General features: G+C 34.1%; 1 long non-coding RNA gene across 1 annotated transcript; it reads right to left on the reverse strand.

Moving 5' to 3' along the window:
* Positions 1–2,566: 2,566 nt before the first annotated feature.
* On the reverse strand, positions 2,567–4,431 carry LOC134280598 (uncharacterized). The gene is made up of 4 exons (XR_009994935.1): positions 3,916–4,431; positions 3,272–3,333; positions 2,894–2,957; positions 2,567–2,690 (listed from the first exon to the last, which is right to left on the reverse strand). It is a non-coding gene; the product is annotated as an uncharacterized LOC134280598 (long non-coding RNA).
* Between the last annotated feature and the right edge of the window lie 625 nt (positions 4,432–5,056).

A 5,056-nucleotide genomic window follows, 5' to 3' on the forward strand; every position in this document is an offset into this window, starting at 1 on the left:
GCGGCTCTATGGGAACTGAGAAGCTGGAAAAGTCCTTTGCAGAACACACAGCAAACACACAGGTGTCGGTGATGGCTACCGAGATCGAAAGACTCACCTATGAGCAACAATACATTCCGCCAAACCTTCGAGGACGAGGCATGGATTCCGCCAAAGACCGGACCGAAATCCCAGGATCATCGCCGGGAGACCGATCTGTAACAACTGTCGGAATGTAGGACACCTTGCACTCCAGTGTAACGATGAGAAAGATGCCGATTCCGAAAACTAAAGTTCTCATCCAGTACTCCTGAGGACAGCCGATGAAAGAAGACGGACAATGAAGTTTCGTCGGTCTGTGAAAAATGTGTCGAAAATTTACCCTCAAGTTTTGTGTCGCCAAAACTGGAGGAGGTGATTGTCATTCAAATCCGCAATTTTGTTTCGCCAAAATTGGAGGACGTGTAAAGAGTCAAATGGTCTTCAAGTTGATTGATAATGGATCCAGTGAGATGATTTTCAGTGATGAATTCGTGCGTGAAGACGTAACGAAAACGGCCTAGGGAGTGACCTTTTTTGATGGCAACGGGCGACCATGTCGACATAATTGGGAAAACTCGACTTTAGAATAAGAATTGGTGAGGAAAAAAAACGGAATTTGTGTATGGCAACGGGCGACCGTGTCGACATAATTGGAAAAATGCGCTTTTACAATAAGAATTTGTGGAAAAAATCCGATGTTGTGTGTAATGCTTTTATTGACCGGGATTTCCAGTATAGTTGTTTTTTTTAACTTTGATATTTTGAAAAACTTTTCATGATATATTGATGCGCAGTACAGTTAAGGCAACATTTTCTATAAAAACTCACTGAATCCGATATATTTAATGTTTAACAGTTTTATTTTTTAGCAAGACAATCTAGTTTAAATAGCTTTATGTTTTCTTGACGAGTATGTCCATCGCTGTTCACATCGGTATTTTTTGACATCATGTGACTCTCTGGGGTCACGTGGGCTCCGATTTTAGGTCAAAAAATGAAATGTCAAATTTAACCGAAAAGTGCAAGGGGAAGACAAACAAAAAATTAACTGCACAATGTTTTAGGTTGTCCCTATGTATCTATACTTTCTCAAAAGTGATGCTCATTCAGTTAGTTTTCCGATATATTTAAGTTATTCAGCTAAAACAGACAGTAGTGTATGAAAAATAGGGTATTTTCTTAATTTCAACGGGAATTATAAATTCACTAAAGGATTGCAAAGAAATGAGCATCACTTTTTGAAAACTATACAATAAAATAAATAATTTAAAATAAAAACCTATTTTTTAGATCGTCGCCTTGCCCTTGCACTTTTTGATTAAAAATTGAAATCTTGGAAGAGTTTGTTTACATAGTAAATTTTAAATAGATATACACATGCGGACTGGGTTGGACTCTATTTTTACTTAATCAAAACGGTATGCGTAAAAATCCTTGACATTTCTTTGTATTTTGTGTATTCATTCTCTATGCATTGTATACATTTAATGTATGGTAAAAGACGTCTTTCAAACCTCCCGCATTTCCTCAAAGAAGTGGGTATAGGATTACACACAAATAGGTCTAAATAAAAAATATTGCCGAATTATTTATGGAAAACACAAATGGTTATAAAAAATATAGTCTACATCAATAATTAATTAGATATCTATACCCCTCTCTTAGTCTTACTACTGTATGCGTAGGCGTCGGAACCGGGGGGGGGGGGGGGCTTAGCCTCCCCACTTTTTATTTTGTAAATTGTATACATAATATAGGCATTTAAAATTGGAATTTACCTTTATTTGTTGTTTTAGCCCCCCCCCCCCCCACTTTAAATTTGTTTCCGACGCCTATGGTAGATACACTTGTGTTAATAAAAGTTTTATTTCCGCATACAAGATTCTACGATGGCTTTCAATCAGACCTCCTACTGTTTAGATGATTTAAACCAAAGTATAAGTCTCAGGAACTTATTGGAATGGATGGGGGGTTTACTCCTGTATTTGTTACGGGGGCGACCATTTTATTCTGAGGGCGGGGGGGGGGGGCTGGCAGATCTTAGAAGTAAATAATTTGTCCTTGAAAATAAATAATCTGTCTACGATTTGAGAAGAAATAAATAATCTGGCGCAGACCAGTGATCTCCCACTCCCACGAATCAGAGTTTTTTTTTTTTTTTTTTTTTTTTTTTTTTTTTGCTCGTTAGACTTTTCAATGAAGATGAAAATAAATAATCTGTCTTTCATCTTATTGATCGGAAATCAGCATTAATCTGTCCTTCATTGACATGAAAAATCTGACTTGAAAAAACTTGCCAGCCCCCCCCCCCCCTTCCCTCAGAATCGAATGGTGGTCCCCTATCCTGTTTTGAATCAATAAGGGGGATCCTTAGTCTCCTGTTTTTGGTGCTATAATTGAAAAACAAATGAACACAATGTACATGCTGGAAATATGATCCTGAGGGACATTGATACCCTCCACACAAAATATGTATGTAAGTTAAGATTTTCAAATCTTAATAGCATTTTCAACACCTGTACTGTAAATATATGAAAAAGTCAAATTATTATTTATCTAGAAAATTTTTTTAATAAACATTTTTTTCCAAATCCAAAGACAGACTGTAGGAAAACTGGGCAGGTGCAAATTATTTCCATCACTTCATGTTCATGTGGACAAAATGGATTCTGAAAATATGAGAAAATCAGGAAATACCATTATTGAAAGTAATTTGTGTTTAAAAAAGTGAAATAAAAATGCATTGAATCAATTAACATAGAATCCATATGTATATATATGTTTGCAATTCTACTGTAAGTTTTATTATTAAAACAGTTTTCAATAATCTTAACAGGAATACTTTATGATTTATAGCTAATATTTAGCATACCATTTTCCTTAAACTTGCTGCTTGAATGAATCCATTGTTCCAATTTTTGGGGGAATGACTAGGCCTACAACACAATATACATGCAGTTATATGCTATGGGATTACTAAACATACATTGTAGAATAAAATGGCATTACATTTTGAAAAAAAACCAAAATTAAACATGCTACATTGTATACTGTACTGAATTTATTTTATTCATATAAATGGAAAAAAGTTGTGTTACAAAACTTTTATGGGCATGTGACACCTCTGACATTATTGACAGAATATTTTTAAAAATCATTTCTGAGTTTCACCTTTACCAAAATGAAAAACCAAATTACATAGCACATGGATACTTAAAAAAAATGTGAAATGCTCTTGAAGTATACATACCCTATGGAGAAATTGATGCATTTTTTATTTATTCATTCTTTAAGCCTGAAAACTCTTGACAGCTACAATGATAAAAGTATTATATATGTAAATATTTTTAATGTACATGTAATCTAAACAAAAAATGAATACTTTTTTCATTAATTTAGAAATTCTAGGAAATTGCAACCATAGATAAGAAGCGGAGGTTCTATGTTTTCAACATAATGATACTGATAGAATTTTTTATACTATGTAGCATATTTGTATGTTAAAAGACAACATCATTACTTGTTTAGGCCTAGTGAATCATTGAATGAAACAATAAAAATATCTCATTTAATTTACCTTAGTTTAAATCTGTGTTACTGATTACTTCCATTACTACATATAATTATAGTCTCAAAGAAATTGAGCTAATTGACAAGCTTAAGAACTCAGTATATATTTAATGAAATTAAATTTAATAATTCTAAAAAGTGTGCAACTTAGTAGGAGGATGTGGGGGGGGGGGGGGTTACACACAAGGCACTGCATTAGTTTTCACTGACTGTGATAATACATCTAAATGTAGATGCACACACTCGGGTTTTTTTTCTTTGATGTGAACAAAAGCATATCTACATATTGAAGATCTACACATGTACCTACATGCACATACATACCTGGCCTGAAATTACAGTGATGGATCTACGGAGCTGGTGCAGACCGTCTCAGTTTTCCATTATTTTCCGCAATTTTGTCCTCATATTCTCGTAAAAGGGGTAAACAATGCCTTGTCTCTTATTTTATCCCTATTTTCTTTAAAGATTGTCTGGTTAATGCATGTAAAACCACTGCAAATCTCAGCTGATGTCGCCACGTTTTAAGATGTAAACAACATTCCGTGTCATCGAGTGCAAGCGCTTGGCTGAAGCCGAATGCAGCCAAACGACACATAAAAAAGAGAATTATTTTAAAGACATGCTGTTTAATATACGAGAAAATCACTAATTATTTTCTATTTAAACATGAAAATATTGTCGTTTATTACAGATTCTTGCAAACATCGGTAAATACTTATTTTGAGCTCTATTTCCTTATATGGATCAATCAGGGCGGAGCAACTGTCATGACGTCAGACCTCATTATGACCTCATTACCATATTTTTTTCATGTGTTGCCTTAACTGTACTGCGTGATACAAATAATTCTTTGTCTATAAATGGTGAGTGTAAATCATTTAGTCCTGATGCAAAGAAGTTAGTGAGAGTGCGCAAGATGCATATGTAATTATGAGAAGTTTTTATTCAGTCAAAGAAATAACTACTTGAAGTGTATATACGGAGGTTGTGTATATAATGTTTATCAAATTCTAAAATGAACACTTGTTTAAAAAAATGTAAAGATAAAAAGCAAAAATCTAAGAAAAAAGGTAAAACATAAAATTTGTGTGCATGTTAAACTGTGTTATTATTTCTGTGTACAGTAAGGTCTCTTTATCTATATATGTGTGATTCCTGTATAGACAGCTAATTATGTTAATGATATCAAATTGTATTATCAGTCTACTAAATGTAATTATATTAGTGTGTCGGGACGCCACACTTAAGAGGGGAGGTATGTCACAGAGCAATCGCCCGATTTTTGTTAATTAATTGTAAATGAGAGAGTTAGAATGTCTAATAGGTTGCAGGTGCGCGGCGCAGGCGTTGTAGCCCTGTTTCCCAAGAGTGTAATTTTAGTTAGTTAGAGAGAAAGCGAGTGGACAAGCATGGATTTATAATTTGTTTATTTGTCATTTCTGTTATCGTTGTTTATTGTGCG

This window comes from Saccostrea cucullata, unplaced genomic scaffold, assembly GCF_032062105.1.
Source record: "Saccostrea cucullata isolate Sc308-1 unplaced genomic scaffold, CSIRO_AGI_Scuc_v1 ctg15416, whole genome shotgun sequence".
NCBI lineage: Eukaryota > Metazoa > Mollusca > Bivalvia > Ostreida > Ostreidae > Saccostrea > Saccostrea cuccullata.